Below are 23,545 nucleotides of genomic sequence, written 5' to 3' on the forward strand. Positions count from 1 at the left end.
CCCTCAGGGAGGTCCAGGGAGGCTGAAATGGCCACAGAGTCCATCCACTTCAGCACTGTACAGAAAACCCAGGTCTAGTTCTGGGACTAAGCTAATACAGAAGGTTTTTCACATTACAAGCAGGATTTCAGGGCTTGTATGGTCATTTTTATTCTGTTTCAAACCAATTAAAGAAGTTTTACGCAGACAAAACTTGGTGTCTTTACTTTGCAATTGTAAATAGTCAGTCTCCATGGTAAAAATTAAAAGCAAATTTGAAACCAGAGGATGGAAGCACAGTATTCCCAGGAATCTGGCAAACAGCTTAATATGAATCGTTGCTGATATTTCTTTCACAAAAGACATTTTCCACTGCAGGTACACTGTGTATTCACTGTCAATTTCTTCAGGTAATTTTTTGTGCCACTTAAAAATAAAATGGTCAGTGAATTAATTTTCACAGAAGCACACAAATAGTCACTTCATTTCTGAGGCAGAAAAACAAGCTACATTAAAATTTGTCATATGAATAGTTGCATCTTTAGCACAATTCCTTTCTTCATCTTAAACTAAGTCTTCCTTCACATGAATTAATATATTTATTTCATTTAAGGTATTTATCAGACTTCTCAAAGCTGTATTAGTTATGGTTAAAGTGGTACATATTCTCACACTTATTCTACTGTTTTCATCCTCATATGCAGTACAATAACCTCATGCCCCATTAGCCCCTAACACTCTATGCTGTTCTTCATCAGATGATTGCAGGAGAACAAGCTTTGCAGTTGCATTTCCTTCCAGTTATGGGCATAGGGGAAATGCTCGCCCATTATTAACTACTGTACTTCTCATCTAGGTCTAAATCCTAGAGTAACGAGAACAAAAAATGAGATTTCCAAATCACTGCAGAAAAGGAGCAATTTTTAAAAGTATTATCACTCCTGCAGACCTGGGCCAAATGTGAGCAGCCATTAAGTTATGAGAAAGGAAAGGTATTTTTCATCACTAGATGAGTACTGACGACTTCAAATAAATAATCATATAATAATATAAATAAATAATCATTCAATGATTATAAATCTATGTTCCTTGGCTTGAATCTGTGACACCTCCAACAGATCTTGCCAGGTCTCTGTGTGTTTGCATCCGTTCTATCTCATTTCGTGAGACTCATTACGTGGAAGATATTGCATGGAAATGTAAACTGCCAAGTGAAATTTTCTGACTACAAAAGAAAAATGTGTGCATAAGAAGCAATAAAATGCACACAGCAGGATGCACTCAATTTAAGCCAGCTGAGGTATATCTGTTGCCATGCGTGCATTAATACGTTATGTAAGGAAGCTGAAAAATCCATTTGTAACGTACAGTCTCAGCACTGAATTTAGACCTCATTTAATGGTGAGCACAGAAAGCATTTCTGGTGCAACAGGTGTTTTCAGCTGCAGCCTAATGAATTTGAGATCCAGATTGCTCTGTTTTCATCTATTAGTATGCCCTTTCCCATCCTCTCCAGCAAACAAGAGCCACATGCTCGGGTGATTAACTGACTTGCAGTCCTCAGAGGTACAGACGTTTATGAAGCAAGTCAGGAATGAAGTGAGGAACAGCTCCTCAGAGGCGATTAGACTTGGTTCTAAAGTGTTATATGCCAAAAAGAGCAAGCACTGCAAACTAAAGCATTTACAGTATAGATAGTAATTTGACTATAGTTGCTTCTCAAAGTATGACTCATAAACACAACACTGAAGCTAAGAATACTGTGCCTGAGGTCCAGCACTTGAAAAAAAAAAAAAAAGTAAAAATAATACTCCTAAATTCTAGTGACTAAAGTCACTATATATACATTCATTACATTCATTACAAAGCAGTGAATTTTATTGCTACAGACCTCTTTCCACATTCAATAGGAGAAGAAGAGTCATTACCAGGTATTTCACTTTTTGATCATACTGTGCATGAATGGATTTCTTTAAAACTTCTGTGAACAAAAAGGTCTTTTTTTTTCTTGCAGATCTTCATTGAAGCACCTAAAATATGCATCTAGATACAGCCATAACTGAACGTATGCAATCTGGGGTTACAATTCCAACAGTTTTAGCAGTTAATCTTCTAAAACACTGTATGTGATTGATTTTGGCCAGTAATGACTACACATTCTGTATTTCTGTCCTGATTTATAACTGTATAAATCTGGTATAACTTTATGCTAACATACACTTGAACAAGCTTTGAATAAACACATATAGAATTGCTCAGAAAGGGCCTCCTGAAATCTGTCCCATTTCATGGTGCCATAATGAATTAAATTACCCATTTCTGTGTTGTATTCATGCCCTGATAAGAAATGACTGCTAGCAAAAGAAGCACATTTTCCTCTCTAGCGCTGCACACTGATAAGAAAAAGCAGAAACCTGAACCCTCACCCAGAAACCTGTAAAACCAGGTTACATCCCTGGGACATCATGATGAACAGGACTTCCCCACTCGGCAGCACTTTCCTGTAGCTTTCCCAAATGCAGCAGTATGCAGAATAGCAGGTGCTGCATTGGTTTAAATGATTAAAATATGGTTTTAGCCAGACAATTGTTAAAATATGTGCATATATATTCACACATATATATCTTCTGTAATTCTCCTATATAGAGTCCTCTTTGTTCTTTCTTTTTCAATTCTTCTCTCTCTCTCCTTTCATCTGTCTTTCGGCCTCACAGCCTTTCCCTGGCATAAGCATAAAATATCTTCCATGCCATCTGCTCATCTATGATATTAGCAGGGTCAGCACAATGTTACAGCTAAGTAGTAGGTTACTGAGTCATGCTGACTTACCAAAAAATAACACATCAGTACAAAGATGGAATCATCTAAGGTGTTTAAGCTTTGCTGCTGGTTTCCCATCTTTGCTGTACATGAAAGTGCCAATCATTTCATATAACTAATATTCCAGCTACCATAAAATCATAATCGTTAGCCTGGACAAGCTACACTAATTCTAGTTTTAAGAACTCAGCTCTATAGTTTTATGACAGGTTGCTTTCCATCACTCTCTCTCTTTTTCTTTTTTTTTTTTTTTTACATATTACGTTTCAAAATTACCTTTGTTTGGGAAATTTCCAGATATATGACAGTGGTCCAAATGATGAATTCTAGTTTCTGATCAGCCTTACCTGTCATCGATTCAATCGTGCTCACAGGGCACATTTGGATAAGTGGCTGGGGCTTCCCTATGATGAAGTCTTGCATTTGCTCCTGACGAGCGCCTGCTCAGCAGGGTACCAGAGTGAGAGGTTGATGAGAAGTCAAGAGACAGAGCCGCATTAATGCAGAGAAATAAAAGGTCACAACTCAAGGAGGGACTAATGAAGGGAAACAGGAGGAAAGAGCAACCTGTTTTAAGGGAGAGCAGACTGTTATGTTAAATTTCATGAGAAGTTAAGAATTTTCCCTTAATATTGTGAGGGTTTTTTTTTCGTTAGAACAGTACTGAGAAAACGATTTTACTTTCAGCAAAAAAAGACTCAGACTAATATAAAAAGAAATAAAAATCCAACTAAATAATTATGGCATAATGCAAAATTGCATTGTGCTGAAACGTTTCACTTCTGCTATTACATATAAAAATATTGCAACTCATAACATGACGCATAGTTGAGAAGTAGAATTTTTAAATTAAGAATAGAATAAATGTATTCTAGCACACTTACTTTTCCCCTACCTTTATTTGTAACAGTTTACTGCATAAAATTGCAAATGAAATAAATGATTTTGACCATATACGGCTGTATTCTGCCCATTACTGATCAAGGATCAGCAGCTGCTTAAAATAAGGTCTTCATGGATTCATAACACAATTGAAAGAAAAGTGCTGACAGATCCTCAATGATAGCAGTCCCCCTAAACACCTCTTGCAAAAATTCATCTTCTTTAATAAGAATGTCATCTCATAAGCAGGTCAGCAGAGAACTGCAGAGCAAACACGAGCTCTGCTGCTGCAGCGACTCCCCAGACAATACTCCCATCACATACAAAATAACTACTACACTATTCAAATGTTTATTACAGGATAAATCACTTTGTACATTTTCCAGATAGTGAGCACAGCTATAATTTATGCTTTAAAAATACTTCAGTTTGTTAAAGCCATATGCTTGAACCTGAGCATTATCTACCCCTGGACTGTCTGAAAATGGAACCTTCCTTATTTTAGCAACTGCAATTATTCCTGCAAAATAAGCCTGTGTACGTATGGGGGAAGGGAAAAAGGAGCAGAACTGGCCAAAAGGGACACAGTGATTGATGGTAGTTGGTAGTAGGAATTTTGGTCCAAATTACACTCCCAAAACACTCAAACACTCCCAAATTACACTCCCAATTCAGCAAAGTCATTCCATAGAGTTTTTTGCTTTGGTGTATTTTTTTATATATATGAATATATATTTTAATGAATGAACCCCATTGTTCACTGAAGGGGCCCAGGGAAACGAGCACATTTTCCTGTGTATGGGGCCACAACTGCTGTGGCTCCTTGTGCTGTGGCACTTCTGTCATGGGGGATTTCATAGACCACGGCACCAGCTGTGACCACCCATGGCTGTGAGAAAACCCCCTCCAGGACACAACCACTGCCACCACCCATGGCAGCTTCACCACCACAGTGGTCACCTATAGCAGCACCACTGTGTGAACTGACCCCTGCAGCAGCCAGAGGTACCCTACCCAGCTGTGAGCTTGGGCCTTGGTTGTGTCACAAGAGAAGGAGGGTCTTTGACATGGCCTTGAGGAGCAGGAGCAAGGATGGAGATAAGAGTCCATTTCTGGATTTTCTGATCACTGGCCTTAAGAACTTAATGGTTATGGGGCTGCCTGAGAGACAGGATACACTTCTCAACTTGGTTTCAAATCTTAATATCAAATTAATTTAGTGCTCACAGAATTTTTAGGCTAGACACTCATACAATACGGCCACCAACCGACCACTGTCCACTTGAACAGGGGCTACATAGGTCAGAGGTGCAAACTACATCTGGCCAACATGACAATGCTTCTGGCCAGGGAGAACACACAAACCCAGCTTTATCAACAACCTTCCACCTTCTCTCCATATTAACCTAGGGGAAACATCTGGCCCCTCCTGCCAGCCTTCCAGTAATACAAAGTGGAAAAAGGGACATTGTCTCTGAAATACACGTAGGTCTTCCTGGTGCTTCCAAGAACATTACTTCAGTTGGACTCTGGGTATCTCCTGAAAGGAAAGCAGTCGTGCATACCAAGAAGCATCTTTCCATAGAGAACTCCAGCCCTTTCCATGCAGAGAGAAAGGAAGATGACACAGAAATGACCTGCACACCATTGGTCTGTTTGGCTTTTTAGAAGGTTAGTTATGGTACATAATTCATCTTGCTACAACAGAAAGCTTTCAGAAATCCCCTGGAGCAGGAGTGACGCACTTTGAAGTATTTTCTCTCAAAATTATTCTTTTATCTTTAAATAAGAACAACATATAACTTATTCTTAACAGAAATAAAAAGTTTATGGTGCTGACAAGAATCCTTAGCTGAAATAGATAGCAAGTCAGTTTATATCCGTACAAGATTTCAAGCCTTTTCCTTTCATAAAATATAAGATCATCCCCAAACAATTGCCACATACATTATAAACATCTTCGCTAAACCCTGCCTATTCTTTTCACAGACCAGACTCTGCATCTTCTAGTATTATCATAATTTTGCACTGCTGTTCAAGTCATTCAAAAATGAACTTCCTAATAAGGAAAAAAAAAAAAGTTTTGTTTTTTTTTTCTACTGAAGAAAAGGAAAAGTGAGGAGTTTAGGTACATCTTATCTAAGATACAGTCCTATAGTCTCAGCCTCTCCTCCTCTTGCAGCAGGCACCAAAACATCCTAAAAAGCAAAGGTTTGCTACACCTCAAGCATTTGTATCCATATTCATTCCCCATCTTCCCTTTGGTATCCATCATGTCCATTACAATCTTTGATGCTACTGCAGCCATGAAAGACCTCTATTACCTAAAACCATTACCCTTCCATATGCAGTTAGATTCTTATTCTCTGTTACCAGCTTCAATGTCTGTCCTTCTATTCTCTGACAACTAATTTTGAGGGAAAAGGCACCTCTTTAAATAAACAGAAAATTAAGTAGTATTTCTGTCTTTCTTGGAGTCACGGTCTTTAGACAAGGGACAATTGCTTTGGGTCTCATTGTATCATACATAATAATAGCATACCTGATAAAAAATAACTTCACACTATTAAAACATAAACATCTATATGAGATATGCTTTTTGGTTTGACATATGGTTTGAAATATGCTACTAAAAGGCCACATCATCATTCACAGAATGACAGAATGGTTGAGGTTGGAAGGGACCTCTAGAGATTGTCTAATTCATCCCCCTGCTCCAGCAGGGATACCCAGAGCATGTGGCACAGGGTGGCATCCAGGCGGGTTTTGAAGACCTCCAGAGAAGGAGACTCCACAACCTCCCTGGGCAGCCTGTTCCACTGCTCTGGCACCCTCACAGGAAAGAAAGTCCTCCTCATACGGAGATGGAACTTCCTATGCTGCCACTTACACCCATTGCCCCTTATCCTGTCACTGGCCACCACTGAGAAGAGCTTGGCCCCTTCCTCCCTACATTCCCTCTTCATATACTTATATATATTGATCAGATCTCCTCTCAACCTTCTCTTCTCCAGGCTAAAATCATTACTAAACCTCATAAAATCATTACTGAATCTTGCTTCAGAGTAAGCAAGCATTTTTTCAGAAGTTAAAACTTTGAAGAATCCATCTCTAATCTTCTTGCTTACAGACAGTTTCACATTCTCTGTAACGGATGGAAACACAAAATGATGGAAACACAAAGAAAGCTGTTAGGACATTTCATATTAGAACATCTCACTTTACCTGTTCATTCACAATTTCCTGTGATGCTGATGGAGCCACTACTATGGCTCCAACCCACAGTTCCACACATGAACCCCTGACAAAACACGCTGCTAGTTAAATAATGATATTTCTGCAAAAACACTGATTTCTTGCTCAGCTTATGCTTCTCTTTGCAGTGACTTCAATTATCACTCCTGTGGGCTTGTCAGGCCAGCCTGTCTAGTGGAGACCCTCACACTGCCAGCATCTTTCACTTTGCCTCAGGTTTTTACTAAATGGATCAGACTAAATCAATAGAAATGGGCCTTAAACAATTCATTCAGTTACTGTTGAACCACTCTTGCTGGGGCAAAAGAACACTTAGCCTGGCTTAAAAAGTGTAATGATTGACAGAGATAGCCAGATACCTTGACCAACGATGGCTGTTTGCAGGCTTCATTTATGCACTGATTACAAATGAATTGTCAACTGCTCAGAGATAGAAAAGAGCATGTCAGCACATAAAGAATTTTTGCCTTGATGCCTTGCCACAAAATAACAACACCTGTTATGACACCTACAGAACAAGAGGACAATCCACAAAGGTGCTTCTTATCTTTCTTCCCTTTGCATGTCTCCATCTCAGATATGATCTTCCATAGCTCTGTCAATGAAGTTAACTTATCAAATAAACCAAGACTTTCTTTATCCAAGTCAGCAAACACAGATTCTTGAAATAATTTATAGATAGCCCCTATTTTTGTTTATTCACCCCAAGAGTTTTTGCTATTTCTCCCCAAATTAAGGCATGCTTTTGCTTCAAAAATATTCTTTAAAAGTTTATATTTAGTACATTTTCAGATCTACTAAATTATAGAAGAGTCAATTATACATTAGCATAAAAGCTAAAGCATTCCTACAACAAGTTGTATCCACTGAATTTGCATGGTGTTCCTGAATACAAACAATAACTCTCATTAATTATTTTTACTGACTTGTCTTTAAAATTCCTGTGAGGTGTAGCTTTGAAAAGAAACCATTACACTTCCCCGGAGTACACATACACCCTTACAAACTCTTGAACCACTCATATACCCTGATATTCAGCTCAGAGGGAAATGAAGACTTTCTTGGACACAATAAGACTTGTGGAGGGTTTCTATGAATCTTAAGAATGAAGATTTCAGGTGAATGATGATCTAGGCTAGCAGATGGAAAAGGAGATATAAGGCAGTGCCAACACGAATGATGGTCAAGACTTCTCTGTAGGGAACTGGCAGTCTAAACAATTTCTCTGCTTTTGACCTAACCAACTGCTGCAGAAACCAGGCTGTGCAATATCATCTCAGAACCGAACCTCATAGAAATGGCTTCTCTAACTCATACTTGATGAAGCGAACGAGCAAAAATTCTTCTATCTATCTGATCTGCACTCTTCATAATTCCTTTTTTTTTCCTCTTATGTGTTCTTTCAGAAGAACACATACTTTTGAGTTCCATGTGTTCTCCTCAATTGCCTTCTTTGATTCCTTATGAAGATTCTCAGCCACAGAGGCAAAACTGAATTTTACTTTTGGTGGCAGAATACTATACACCTAGGAATGAAGGTGAGTGGGAGAGAAAGGTTGAGGAGAGGGAACCAAAGCAAATTGCTGTTCTGCCCAGCCCACTGCCTCACTTGGGATTACCTTTCCCCCCAAGTCCTATGTTCTTCTGGGCTCCTTCTGCTGTCCACAGCCCCAAGACTTTTTCCCTGTATGGTGTCCTTTCATACTGTCATCCTTCATCTGGGAAAATCAGCTTCCCTTCGTCTGAGCAACAAACACTGTTCATACTCCAGGGCATCCCAGCCTACTGGTAAGGAAAAAAGGTGTCAGGTCATAGTCTGACTGTGCTTCTGTCCTGCAAGGACAGCATGGCAGAGGGTGGGAAAACACTGAGCCAAAGAGCTCTGGAGAACAGAGCTGCAAGCAGGGCACGTTGCTCACTTTGCTGACCCTTTGCTCCATGCACTCTCCACCAAAGCTGCTGCAAGGAACTATTCAGAGCAGAAAATCCCAATTCCATCTTCTTAGCCTTTCTCAGAAGCTCTTGCATTTTTTTTGGCTGCATCTAAAGTTGGTTCCAGTACCGTTAGAACATATTAAATGAGTGGTAAACCCCAATTCAGACAGATTGCCTTCCAACTTCTGTAAAAAATGCCACTAATCAGTACTACACACAGCTTCTTCAACTGCAACTGGATAGGATATTTCTGAGACACTGCCTATATAGGGAAAAGTTAGCCATTCAAAGCACAACACGCACAGACTTCTGCAATGTGCTCTCCTCTGGAGCACGTATTCAGGCATGCAGCTAGCACGGCTCCCAGGCACAGCCAGTAAACAAGTAGAAATAAATCAATCTGTTCCTCCATAAATTTTTTGCTGCTGGAATTGCAGTAACTCCCACCCTGATACTGTAGATGATCCTGTCTCATCTTGATTATGACCAGTATTAACACCCAAAGCAATAAAATATTTCACATTCTCATTTTATTCAAGCCAAAGGACAACTGTGCTGCAGTGACATATGGCTCAACTCCTCTGCATGTGTCAGACTGCCTGCAAAATCTCCTTGACTAGCACAGGATAATGCTTCTTAAAAATCAATGACCTGCATTAATTTGTTTCTTTCCACTAAGAAAACCTCAAATCATCATAATTGTCTTTCTAAAGATCAGATAGATGACTTTCCTGACATTGTTTGCATTTTTTTCTTCTCTAATAGAGTATGTTAAGAATATGCCCTTGATTATGTGGCCATAAAGTGTGTGGGTTTTTTTTGGTTTTTTTTTTTTTTTGTTTGTTTTTGTTTTTTTTTTTCAGACAGAAAGTTAGTGTGGAGTTGATCGAATGAGGAGCAATTCCTGGTAAAACATAGATGAAGCAATGTAAAGAGCATAGAAGAACATGGATTAGAATACAGCAAATTTTGTGCCACTTTGAAAACAAGGGGCAAATCATAAATAATTAGTTATGAAGAATTTGCATCCTCAAAGTATTTGGGATTCTCAATTTTTTGGAGATTACCCCAGGTCATGGTTCTGCAGAGCAGGAACCAGAACTTTGAGCTCTCTAAGGACCAGAAGGTTCTGAAACCAAGGGCCCCCACTACCTGAAGGAAACCTTTATACATAGTTCTCGTAAATTGTCCTCATGAGGACAGAAGAGATGTGCATTTTTATGTGGTTAGAAAGTATTTTTCTGCCTGAAAGATGTGGTTCCTGAAATAAGGAGAGCTGCAGCTTCATAAAACTGTAACACCTGAGCATCAGCTTGTAAAAAAGGCAAGAAGGGAAGAATTTTATGCTTCCCTCACCATCTAGATCTACACCCAGAAAACAGGTGATTTCAGACCAAGAGAATTCTGTTTATCTATTCTGTTTTTAACAAAACATTTTCTGCCTGTGCCAACAATTCCTTAATAGTAATCAGGATGTAAACTGCATGACATACAGGAGCAGGTTTTGTTTAGCAAATGCTTAATGTCATTGTCATGGTTTCTATAAAGGCAGCTTGTAGTGGCACTGGTAGTTGCACTTACTGCAGCTTAATTAACAAATGCCATTTTCCCATTTATGTCCAATGTAGGGACATTTAGATAAAATAAAGGAAATATTTACTCATAAAGTATTGTATGAAAATGAAATAAATGATGAAAAACCCTTAGCCCTACAATTGTGAGTTGCTGTTTCCTCTGGTCTATCATGAAATAATTTAATTGATAGTATGTCAAGATATTTCTTTCCAGAAAACTCCCCATCTCACCTATTAAAGGAAGTTAAGGAGGAAGCAAGGCCTGGATCAACATCAACTATTACAAAAGAGTAGCAAATATTATAGCCATAATATAAATGCAAGAATGATAGAACAAAACCAGAAGTATAAGAACTGTAACTACAGAGAAACGAAAGTATCAACTAAGGTAATCTGCACTTATGATATATTTGCTTAAGCAAAGCAGGAAGGAACAATTGCATTAATTTCACAAGGCTTGGGAAAGCTGCAGCTGCCGAATTTGGTGTTTCCGTTAATCTTAGTTCTAGATCTTAGAAATATTTTAATGGAAAAGTTGAAAATAAGAATCTAAATTTAGCATAATGAAACTGGAATCAATTAAAAAAAAGTCTGAAACATGAAACAGGTCTAATATTTATGAATATGTGTGGCAGTGTTGCATTATCATATATTACGTTGAACATATTGGTCCATTTTTTATTCGGCTATTACTCATAGCAATTTCTGACCGAGGAAGTGAAAAGACTAAAAAATAGCTTGCCTCCTTTGAGAATTAGATATTTAGAATATAATCATTCATCAAATTCATGTGACTAGTCAAAATTATAGGTACCAAAATGAAGAGGAAATTTTTGCAACATCTACTGTTTGTGAAGAACAGTTCGATCTTTTAAATTGCCCAGAATAAACCATCAGCAATATCCCACTAAAATGAAGGCAGGTCATTGGTAAAAAGAAGTAGGAATTGTAATTATTGTAAAAGTCTAGTAAGCATTTCCATTTGGAAATATGAAAGCTGAATGACTGGAGAAAAATCAAACCTTCTGGGAGGAGAAAGGGGATTGGACATTTTTTCTTGAGGTTATACAATTACTTTTTATTTTCTTTTAATAAACCCCCAGGAAACAGTTAAGTACAAGTAATAAAAGCTGAAAAATGAAAAAAAAAAAAACATAAACACACAAAACAAAATAAAAAAACTATAGAAACTATAGAAACTAGTTTTGTAGATGGTCTTCTGCAAGTGTTCAATGAATTATGAAATTGTTAGCAATTGCACTATCTAAATTTCCAGCCATCTATCCCAAGTATCTTTTTTTCTGAATCCTAATATCTGAATTTCATTGGAATTGAGATACAGCAGCATGATGTAGACTTAAAGAGAAGACTACAGCACAAACAAAAAAAATCTGAAGGAAGTCAGATCTCATTAGCTTTCAACTTGATCTTTTTTTCCCAGCAGAACATTATATAATTCCTGGCTGAATAATACATCTTTCATCTATTGCAAACTTCACTACAGAGAAAGAAGCAATTGCAGCTTTGTAACAGATAGAGAAGTCTCACAAAAGCCATTTTTACCATTAAAAATTACATTGCGTGCAGCTATTCATAATCATACCTATCCTAATACTTCCAGTATATCAATATTAGTTAATATTTACACAAGCAGTTGATGCATTAGAGAATTTAAAACACTTTCTTTTTGCTAGAAATGTTCCCTTTAAGTGTTTATGGTCCAAAATGTAGGTAATAACCTAGCAGTTCTTTACTACTAAATGCTACATTCACTGATTGTTCTTCCCTAATACCCTCTGGAGTTACCAACTTTTTTTATATGACCCAGATCCTACCAGTCAAAACAGGAGTACACTGACATAGTGACCAAAGAAAACAAATATATCTCAATTTATGCAAAGAAGCAGCCAGTGCTATTTAAGTAAAGGATTAAAACTCAATAGCTTGGGACCATAAAATATATTTACTGTTCTGTTATGTATTTCTAGAGTAACTTCTGTTGCTGTTGCCATGGAGGGGATAGGGAAGGAAAGAACATTCTGTTTAAATAAAAGGCTTTCAATTGGTTGTAATGTGGAATGAAAGGACTGTTAGTCATCACTACTGTGATTAGTTCACTTTAAGACTGTTCACATTTATTAAATGAGGACATATAACAGTGACATATATCACTGTTTTTCATTACTGATTATCATAGCTGGAAGCATTAGAATAAGGACGACGTATCCTATTTTCTAATTTTCCTTAATATACTGCTTTGGACCCAATCCAGTACAAAATAAGGACTCCCGAGTAATGAAGGCATCACAATAAGGGCATCATTTGACAAATTTATGTCTTTCATTTTAAAAACACGTGCATCTTGTTCAGTTCAGTTCAACACAGCATCATGTTCAGTTGATCTGCTTGGAACCATAACATTTATTGAAAGTTAAAATTATCATATGCATATAAAATTGCATTGTTTTAGAGTACTATAAATAAAAGTAATTCTTGCCTCCATTCAAGTCCAGAGACACTTAACAACCACAGTACAGCCAATACTTACAGCTATCACTACCAACTCACCAATTTCAATTTTTTTTTGAATGACTTTTCTTACTATATCTGGTACATAACTATGTTTATCCTTTTTTTTTGCAGAAAATTAAACAATTTAAAAAAGCAAGTGCCTGTTTTTTTGTTTGTGGTTTTTTTCTTTTTTTCTGGAAGGTGCAATCCAGCACCATCAAAGAGTAAGCCATGGCACTTTCCCATGCCACATGGAGGGGAGATGGGACAAGGATGCGCCACAGAGCCAAGCCAGGATTCATTTTTTTTCCACCTTATTGCCAGCATATCACTCCAGTGTTCCCTCCATCTCTCCAGACCACACTGTCCTTTTCAGGCTCTTGTGTTTCATGATTCATCAGCCACAAATTTTACTGAGACTCCCTAATGCCTTTTCCAAACAGACTGTACTTTGTCACGGTCTCCCAGAGGTCAAATTTCAATTTCTTATTTCAGCATAATAAAGCAATGAAATTGAGAACGTCTCTGAATACCTCCAACAAATGCTGGCACCAACAGCTGGTACATAACTCACCAAGCAAACTTTTGCAAAGAGCACTTGGGCAGGCAATCAATGAAAGGGTCCACCCACACACTTGTAAAAAGTGTGTATAGGGGCAATGTTTCCAATTTTTTAATATATTCTGACGTGAAATGTAATACACTAATGTAATGTCTATTTTCTGAGTTACTCACTTATAGACACCCCACCCTGCACAAGTTCCAGAAAATAGCAAATAAACAGAATTTCTTTTTTTTTTTTTTTTTTTTTTTTTTGGATGGTGGTGTTTTTTTCTTGGTTGTTTGTTTTGTAGTAAAAGCACACACAAATCTTTTAAGAGTGAAGTCTTCACACCAACCCAAACATTCATAGAAAAATTGAATATTTTTAACAGATAGCAATTTCTAAACTTCTAGAACTTCTGTCCTAGTTAAAATTGAATCATTACATTAGAATTTGGACATCCATCCATTTCATTACTCTCTCTATGCAAAATTGTGCTAGACATTTCTTTTACCTCACTAGCAACAGCAGGCTATTTTAACAACACATAATTTGGGTGAGGGAGTAGTTAAGTTCACTGTCCAATGATCCATGCCCAAAATGACTACTTGCGGCTGCGAGGGTCTTTTAACCAAACACTCCCGGAATCTCCGAACTCACCCCAGAAAGCATACTGACTAAACACATTTTGCCTGCAGCGTTTGCCATCCTTCTGTGAAATCCAATCCTGATATTTGGAGGAAGTTACCCTACCATAGGGTACATACACCACTAGGGAAGAAGCAAAAATTTCCATATACTATCAGAGCATATGCCCATATAAAGTTTCCATATACTGTTGCCTGAGCTGAAAGCAAAGGCCGCCTGACCCATACAAACTAATGCAGCACTTGCAGTTCCAGGCCTTTACAATTAGGCACAGGAATATACAGGATTAAACCGGCTAATGGGTGTACACACTTTCCCCTTCCTGCAGCACAGCAGGACGTCAGTGCAGCCTCTGAAGCCCGAGGAATTGTTTTTGTGCTCTACAGCATCAACAACTTGAGCTTTTTCACAAAAAGCCACAGTAAAGATTTTTGTGACAGCTGGGAAGTGGGATAGCCACAGTTGCATTTTATGCATTTCATGCTAGGGGCCTTTTTTAAAGATTGTAACTTCACCTTCCATCAGGGCTCCTGTTTTAATGCCAAGCTGCGCTAGACATTTCTTCTACCCCACTATCACACAGTGAGATATTTGAACAACTAAATGAGACAGATGCAAGAATCAGATTGTTTGGAAGATACATGGCCTTTTACTTCAGACTTAGGGAGCAAATGTGTTATTTTACAGTTGGCCTGTCCTCACTTGGAGAAGAAAAACAACACTACTGCAAGGGAAAGCAGATGAAGTTGTCACTGTGCTGCAGTTTTTAACCTCCTTGTAAAATCTAAAATAGTTTAGGCACATTCAGCATGAAAGTAATAAAATTTTCCTATTAGGGAAGGCTGAGCTGCACATCCTCAGTAACATATTTTGAGCATCTAAGGCACAATCCTCAAAAGAACATTCTCAAAAATATGTAGGTGTACCTAGGTACAAAAATATGTACCTTCTCTCTTGGTTCCAGTTGAATGATCTGTGTAAATAGGTTTGTACACATGAATCTTCAGTTTGCAGAATAACAGATAATGGCAGGTTTTCCCTTTCTATGAACATCATATCAGATTTTGACACTCCTGTACATATTCAAACATCTTTTAAAAGTAAATAAATCAATCATGGATAAAAGTTCCCACAATTTCCTTACAGTAGCATGGAAGATTAACTGCATTTGGATTTAAATAGTTGGTTGGATTTTTTTTTTTACTGCAAACATATGTGTATTTTAACATATAGCACTTGGAACTCAGTTTGGAAATGGCAACATCAAGACCTCAAGCTGAAATTCTCTCCATGCGCAATAAAAAAAACACAGTATGTAGAGATACCACTTGACACTTACTCCTCAGAAGACTAAATTTAGCTGTAACGACCACCGATGATCACCTGAAAGGCTTTGGTAAGCTCAGGCAAATTTATAAAGGTGTTTGACATAAATTCTACACCTTTTGTATCAGTAATGCCTTGCAAATGCAGGCGTAACTGCAGACATCTGCTAGCTAAACAACGCTGAGGGACTTCTTCTGTAACTCCATCCTACTGGGCAATGATCTGGAAAACCTCAAAGCGGAACACATTAAGTTCAAGAAAACATTTCAGGGATTCTGACTCCTCTCTCTTATCATCTGTAGCACATGTTTACCATTTATGGCATGTCATCAGCACATACAATCAATAATCCAAATGTTCAAGAAGCTCTGTAGCTTCGGAAGAAAGGATATTAATATTCTGAGCTGCTTGGAAACATCCCGACTTGGATAGCTCATGACTTTGTACTGCCATGCTTGGAAGTCTTTGACACGCTGTGCTAATCTAAGTCCCTCCTAACAAGTGCAGCTTGCATACATAAAGCAATATTGATTCTGCTGTGCGTAATTATTTATACAGCCATTCAGAGGCACAGCATCTTCATATACTACTGCAGACATTGGACCGTGTCTTCCTAGGAGAGGTTTAGCAGTTGTCAGTGAGGCTTGACTTAATGATGCACAGTGCACCAACCACTATACTTAATTAACTTTTCTGGTTGGCCTCACAGAGCTATTTTCTACTACCTAATATTGTCCATGAGATCTCTGGGATGACTTCATGCTGGCAGCAGGTTTGCAGCTTTTCAGGAAGGACAGGCCAGGAAGGAGAGGTGGTGGAGCTGCTCTTTACATGAGAGAGCAACTGGAATGTATGGAGCTCTGTCTAGGGAAGGATGAAGTGTGGGTCGAGAGCCTGTGGGTGAGGATTAAAGGGCAAGCCAACAGGAGAGATGTTGTTGTGGGAGTTTGCTACAGGCCTCCTGACCAGGATGAGGAAGTGGATGAGGCCTTCTGCAGGCATCTGCAAGAAGCCTCACGATCACAGGCCCTGGTCCTTATGGGTGGCTTCAGCCACCCTACTGGGGTCCACTGGAATAATCACACAGCCACGAACAGACAGTCCAGGGGGTTCCTGCAGATCACTACAGATAACTTCTTGATACATAATGTGGAAAAAGGGCCAGACCACATGGGAAGAATACAGGAACACTGTCAGAGAGTGCAAAGATGCAGTGAGGAAGGCCAAGGCCCTCCTCGTTAGTCTGGAACTAGAGTTAGCAAGATGATTAGCGAAATTAACAAGATTAGATTAATGGTGATGAAGCAGCTCATCCTAGAGACCATCTCTAGGCATGTGAAGGAAAAGAAGCTGATCAAGAGTAGTCAGCATGGGTTCACCAAGCGAAGTCACGTTTGATGAACCAATAGCCTTCTACGATGGGATGACTGGCTGGATGATTGGATGTTGTCCACCTAGACTTCAGCAAGGCTTTCGATACCGTCTCCCATAACATCCTCATGGGGAAGCTCCGTGCACTGGACGAGTGCACAGTGAGGTGGATTGAGAACTGGCTGGATGGCAGAGCTCAGAGGGCAGTGGTAAATGGGGACGAGTCTAATTGGAGGCCTGCGGCCAGTGGTGTCCCCCAGGTATCGGTACTGTGCCCGGTGCTGTTCAATCTGTTCATCGGTGACTTGGACGAGGGCATGGAGTGCACCCTGAGAAAAGTCTGTTGACGATACCAAACTGGGTGGAGTGGCCGACACTCCAGAGAGCTGTGCTGCCATTCAGAGAGTCCTGGACCCTCCAGAGAGAGCTGGGCCAAGAGGAACCTCATGAGGTTCAACAAGGACAAGTGCAGGGTCCTGCACCTGGGGAGGAATAACCCCAGGCATCAGTACAGATTAGGGGTTGACCTGCTGGAGAGCAGCTCCATAGAGAGGGACATGGGAGGCCTGGTTGACACCAAGTTAACCAGGAGGCAGCAGTGCCCTCGTGGCCAAGAAGGCCAATGGCATCCTGGCTGCATCAGGAGTGTTGCCAGCAGGTCAAGGGAGGGGATCCTGCCCCTCTCCTCAGCTCTGGTGAGGCCACACCTCGAGTATTGGGGGCAGTTCTGGGCTCCCCAGGACAAGAGGGATGTGGAGCGTCTAGAGAGGGACCAGCGGAGACAGATAAAGATGAGTAAGGGACTGGAGCATCTACCCTAAGAGGAAAGACTAAGGGAGTTGAGCCTCTTTAGCCTGGAGAAGAGAAGACTATGAGGAGATCTGATCAATATGTTTAAGTACCTGAGGGGAGAATGTAGGGAGGAAGGGACCAAGCTCAACAGTGGTGGCCAGTGATAGAACAAGAGGTAATGGGTACAAGCTGAAACACAGGAAGTTCCATCTCCATATGAAGAAGAACTTCTGCCCTGTGAGGGTGACAAAGGAACAGGCTGCCCAGGGAGGTTGTGGAGTCTCCTTCTCTGGAGATCTTCAAAATCTGCCCTGTGCTCTGGGTGTCCCTGTTGGAGCAGGGGGATGAATTAGAGGTCTAATCTAGAGGTCCCTTCAAACTTCAACCATTCTGTTATTCTGTGACAAGGAGCAAAAGCACCATGGTATCCATGCAGGGATTAAAAAAATAAATAAAACAGTTTCTGAGATTAGCTATCTGGAGATTGAATTTAAAGGAAAAACTTCCATCCTTCTAAATGAGTACTGAAAACAGTTAAATAATTGGAAGAAACAGGACAATTAGGGATGGTTATTTTGAAGTAAATTCCTTTCCTTTCCTCCCACTACGTGATGTCTTAAGATCCCAGTGCCATTTACCAGAATTTAATACTACAGTTTCCAAAGAAAAGATCAGAACTTTGTTTCCCTTGCTGCTTTCAGCAGGCCAACTTTTGCTTAAACCTGCCAACTAGGAAGCTATGCAAGCTAATGCTTTACCTGAATTGCTTTGTTACTTAAAATACAAAACAGAGCATGACATAGTTCCAAAAACTAGGTTTAATAAATAAAGGAGTATAAGTGAATGCTTTAAGAATAAGTGAATTGAAGAATAAGTGAATGGGTTATATGAAAATATTTCCTGCTGCTTCTTTTTCATTTTTTTTCATTCAAAAGATAACTGTAAGGAAAAACATGGGCTAACTCATTTCTTTCAGCTTCTAACTCAGGCAGCAAGTAAGTGTGAATGCCCTGTCTCTCTTTACCCATTGCTGTATGGGTAGGGTATGAGGACATACCCTCATCCAGCTCCCAATATTACTTTTTTTTCTCCTTATATCTTGTTTAATTGACATATGTGGTTACTTGCTTCCTTTGGCTAGCATCTGGAGTAGCTTATCCATATTTGCTGGAGAGCAAACCATTCCAAGCTTCTAGAGTGCCATATAATTTTCTATCAGTGTCCGTATCTGATAAGCATGTCTACCTTTCACACCAAGCTTTTCATCTTCAAGTTTCCAAGCTTTAGTCACTTTAGGCAGTTTTTCAATTTCTCCAACTGCAGAGGGTAATGAGTGACAAATTATGTCAAATGACACCTAATCCACTTTGACCCCCCGCCAAACCAGTTCTAGTTTTGTAATGGAAAAATTCAGGAAAGCCCACGCAGTCTTTTTGTCTGGCTTATCCTCATGCCATTAAAATAAACATGAAACAATATGTTCCTTTTTAACCACTTGATGAGTCAGTGCAGTTCAGGAAACTGATAAAAGGTTTATGGAAAGAAATTAATATTGCATGAATGTTGCTGGAGCTATTAAACAAACATAAATGAGAACTCAGCACTGAAGCCAAAAGAGATTTTCATATGATAAAATAAAACAGCAGCAGAGTCAACAGTGAATGTTACAACAGGTTCTCTGCCCTACAAAAATGGCATATGACCTAAAGTGGTGAGCACTGGACACAGCTATGGTGTTTATATCAGATTTTGCAACCAGATTACATTGCTTTTGATTCATTTTGGATGATAAAAGAAATCTTTATATATATTTATGTATTAAATACATATATAAACATGCATACAATACATATATTTATATATACACACATCCTTTTTTATTCACACAAATGAATATCATTTCAGTCAATAAAAATTTCTTCTTAAAAAGAATTTTTCTTTGTAATTATTTTCAAGCTGTCAAATGGCTCAGAACACCTCAGTTTGGGGCATCATTCAGTTCATGACAGTCTCCAGTTGATCACATTAGGTGAGATGACAGCTAAGAGTGAGACTGATGTTTTCAAAACTTAAACTTGGTTTTGTTTTTGAAAAATCACTCCCTTCAAGTACCTTTGCTGGAGGCAGAGAGGAAGGCCAAAATTATCAGCCTTCCTGCAGAAGTTTGAAAGAGTGAGACCTGCAGATCACAGATGCCTTAAAGATGTTAGTAGCTGCTGTTTGTTACCTGCAATCACACTATCCTTTAGAAATTACACACTCATATGATGACGAAACAGGTATAGTGTCTTCCACAGATTAAGTTTCTGAGCATTCAATTCAGAAAAGCGCTTGCATTTTACACAGATGAGGAATTTCTGAAGGATTTTAGAGATACATTTGAGTAAATAGCAGTTTAGACAAGTACAATGGGAATGAATGCTTAGGAGCAAGCAGTCCTCATGTCTTCTGTTACATATGAAGAGTAAATACTGAAAATATTTAAGAACTTCAAAGTAGGATCTTGCAAAGATTCTATTAATTTCTCAAAAATGAGGCATTTATATTTGCATCAAGGACCTAACTGAAAATCCACTATAAGCAACATTTACTCAGTTACAGAAAAAAAAATCCTTTACGGGACATTACACAGGCAGAAAATTTTTTAATATTAAAATTAGCCATTAGGAAATATCACTGATCAACTGGCTTATTCATTAATGACCTTTCTTTAATTTACAATTGAGCAAAAATAAGAGCAGACCTAAAAAGGAGGCCCCTAACTTCACAGACTCAACTCCATAGTTTAAGTTTGCGTGCTAATGAAAGTCATGTTGAATTTTTAGCAACCACATCTACACCTTTACAAGATCATCTGTATTGAAGATTTTTACTGTTAGTTATGGTACTATATTTCTCTAATATTATCCGTTTCATAAACTATATACTGCTTGTGAGATATAAGAGTGGCTACGATAAAACCTATTTGCATTGGGAAGACTACAACTACACACTGGTAATCATTGCTAGACAGCAAAATGCACTGTCATAGAAACTATCCACAACCCTTTCTGGGTCATGCATAGAAATCCTCAATACAGACTTTTGGCATACCATTGGAGCAACATTTTACACAAGAATTACCTTGAGAGATGTTAACAGATGTTTCTAACATTCTCCTTAATTCCTCTGCCATATTTCTCTCCAGTTTCCTCCCCTATGTATCTGACTAAGCATTGACTGTGCTGAAAACTTAAACACATTTGTTGATATAGGGTTTAAAACTGTACTTTATTACATAGACATATATTATTGATTACTATGATGAAAAAGCTTCTTTATTCCAGAAATTCAAATATAAATGTCTTATTAAACTCTCTTACTTAGAAAAAAAAAGCCCAAAGTTTTGATTATATTTTGCTACAGTAAGTGCTTAAGGTCTCTCTATAACACGATCCTTCATCAGGGTTAAAATGATTTTACCTAGGTTGATAAGAATCTTAGAATATCACCAGAAAAGCCTCCTGTCCCATTGGACAAACTCATACATTTGTGTTGGGTTTTTTGACCTGCTGAAAGGAAATTGTGATGGAGAGCACAATGCAGAAGAAAGCTGCATCTGTAGAGTTGAAGTTGGTGGATACAGGACAAAAAAAAAAAAAGCAGCAAAAAATCAAGAACAATCATACTCTTTACTATTATAATAAATAAAGTATCATCTATAGAAAAAGTGACTAGAAATTACTCTATATCATCCTCTAAAGGGTGAAAAACCTGAATATAACAGTTATTTTCATCCTGTACTATTTAACCCCGTAATGTTAACATATTTCATTGTGTTTAATTTTATTTCAGTTTATTTTTTAGAAGAGAAGACACTCTTTGAGATTGAGCAAAATCAAAAGTTAATTTCCTAATTGCTAATCAAAAGACATTCCTACCTTAAAAAAAAAACCAAAAACTCACATACAGATTTACCACATTAAACGGATTACATAGCAATTACACAGCAGAGTACTGAGCAGCCAGCAAGCAAAACATGCAAGACTTACCATTTACACAAACTTCAAAAGATTTGCAAAGGTCATCTTCAAACAGGCAGCCTAAAAATACAACAGAAAGATAAAATTAAGACAGGTTTCAAACTGTGGATAATTGGTACAGCCTGAAGACCTCTGGGGCTATTAAATCCTCAGCAAGAGCCAGACATTTGGTTGACCTTAGGCTTTTAAATGAACAGTACAGAAAGTCAAGATCATGGAAACACTCCAATAAGCACCACTTGTGTCCAGAATAACCCCTGACACTTTTTTCCCCCCACTATTTTCCTGCCTTGGGGGATCGATCTCTTTTCTCAGTGCTTCTCCCTCCATTGGTAATTTGAGGAACTTTATGTTCTTTTAGAATGCACTGTTGTGCAGCAGCACAATAATGCTGCAAAGCACTACAAAAATAAATACCAAGAAGCTAGGAATTTCTTCAAGCCACTTCTGCTGAGAAGAGACCAAGTACAGAAACAGCATGGGAGCCTCATGCTATATTCGGGGATATATACTGTGCTATTCCAACCAGTAATATCTTTATTTCATTTTTGGACAGATAAAGAACTAGGACTGTATGATTCCAAGCAATAAGGAAGTATTTTTAAAATAGAGACTCACATAGGAAACACAATTTTACAAACAGTGAATATTTCTCTAATATTTCTCTGAGAATGGCAATTCTCAGGTAAATCTGTACATGGGCAAAGGGAATTAAAGAAATTAAGTGGACTTGAGCAGCTTCATGCCCTGTATCAATAGTAGCCAGGAGCTTCACGACATCTAAACCCAGAAGTCAATTGCCTCTCCCCAGCTGTGCTTATCTCCACTGAAGTGGAGAGTACAAGTATCTCAACTCATCAAAGAGCGACAAATGAATTAAGCAGTCTTATCAAAAACCTGAAAGCCTTAAGATTCTGTGTCTATGAATTTCCTGAGTCCTCACCCTGCCTAAAGATAAGTCCAGCCGTACGGAACGACTTACATGTGCTTGCCTAGCCTTGCAGCAGGCAACCACATCAGCACATCATTCAGCCTGAGCTAATAGACTGTGTCTTTCAGCAGGATTTATTAGCACAGCGTTAGGTCTGAACTAAGCACATAAGAGAATGCTTGAATCCATGTTCTCTCACTCATGGATCAGTAAGTAGTGGATGGAGTTTGGTAGCCTCTGAAAGGCAGAAAAGGTTTCAAATTTCAAAACTGGAATGGCTTCTGCAAGCAGAGCATCTATAATAAAACACAAACTCTGCTGTATAACATATTTGAGATGTGGAAAATTTTGTTCCAGACAAGTCTACCGTAACAGTTGCTTGACCTGAAAACGCATCCAAAAGCTCGCTGAAGAGCTCTGATTGCAGCCGTGGGGCCAGCCCAGCAAAACACAAAGATGCCTTTACGCTATATGGACTGATAAAGAAGGTAAAGCAGGAGGGATGCGGGCAGTGGTGGAAACTCACCAGGTTATGTACTCTGCACAAGAGCAGCTTTTATAAAAAATAAACAAGTAAAACACACACCATTAGACATACCCAGAAAAAGGAATGTAAAAGACTTCAAATGCTAATGTAATTCAGGAAAATGAAAGGTATGCTTCAGTATTTCTGTTTTCAAAGACTTGAAATTGCCCTCCATTCTAAAAGGAATGTTTTTACAGTTAGAAAAATCCCTGGTTAAATCTGTCTGCCTTGTTTTTGTGAGATCACTGTGGTTGAACAGGAAGCCTGAAATGGTGAAATCATTTGCAGGACTCCCAAAGGTGAACCCAAAGAGAAGATGGAGATTTGCAACCGAGTTCCCAGTCTGTGGCAGCAGCACTGCTGGTTCTACAAAACCTGCTGCATCAGACAAGAGGCTGCAACCAGCAATTTTTCCAGGGGACTCACAGA

General features: G+C 38.7%; 1 long non-coding RNA gene across 1 annotated transcript in view; it reads right to left on the minus strand.

Moving 5' to 3' along the window:
• The window catches only part of LOC112959054, a 150,008-nt gene extending 128,288 nt beyond the window's left edge, over positions 1-21,720 (minus strand). Inside the window, exon 1 of the long non-coding RNA XR_003251563.1 lies at positions 21,669-21,720. This is a non-coding gene — a long non-coding RNA (uncharacterized LOC112959054). The remainder of the gene's footprint in view (positions 1-21,668) is intronic.
• Positions 21,721-23,545: the final 1,825 nt, after the last annotated feature.

Source organism: Nothoprocta perdicaria, unplaced genomic scaffold (genome assembly GCF_003342845.1).
Source record: "Nothoprocta perdicaria isolate Ctin4 unplaced genomic scaffold, notPer1 scaffold_95, whole genome shotgun sequence".
In the NCBI taxonomy this organism is placed as follows: domain Eukaryota; kingdom Metazoa; phylum Chordata; class Aves; order Tinamiformes; family Tinamidae; genus Nothoprocta; species Nothoprocta perdicaria.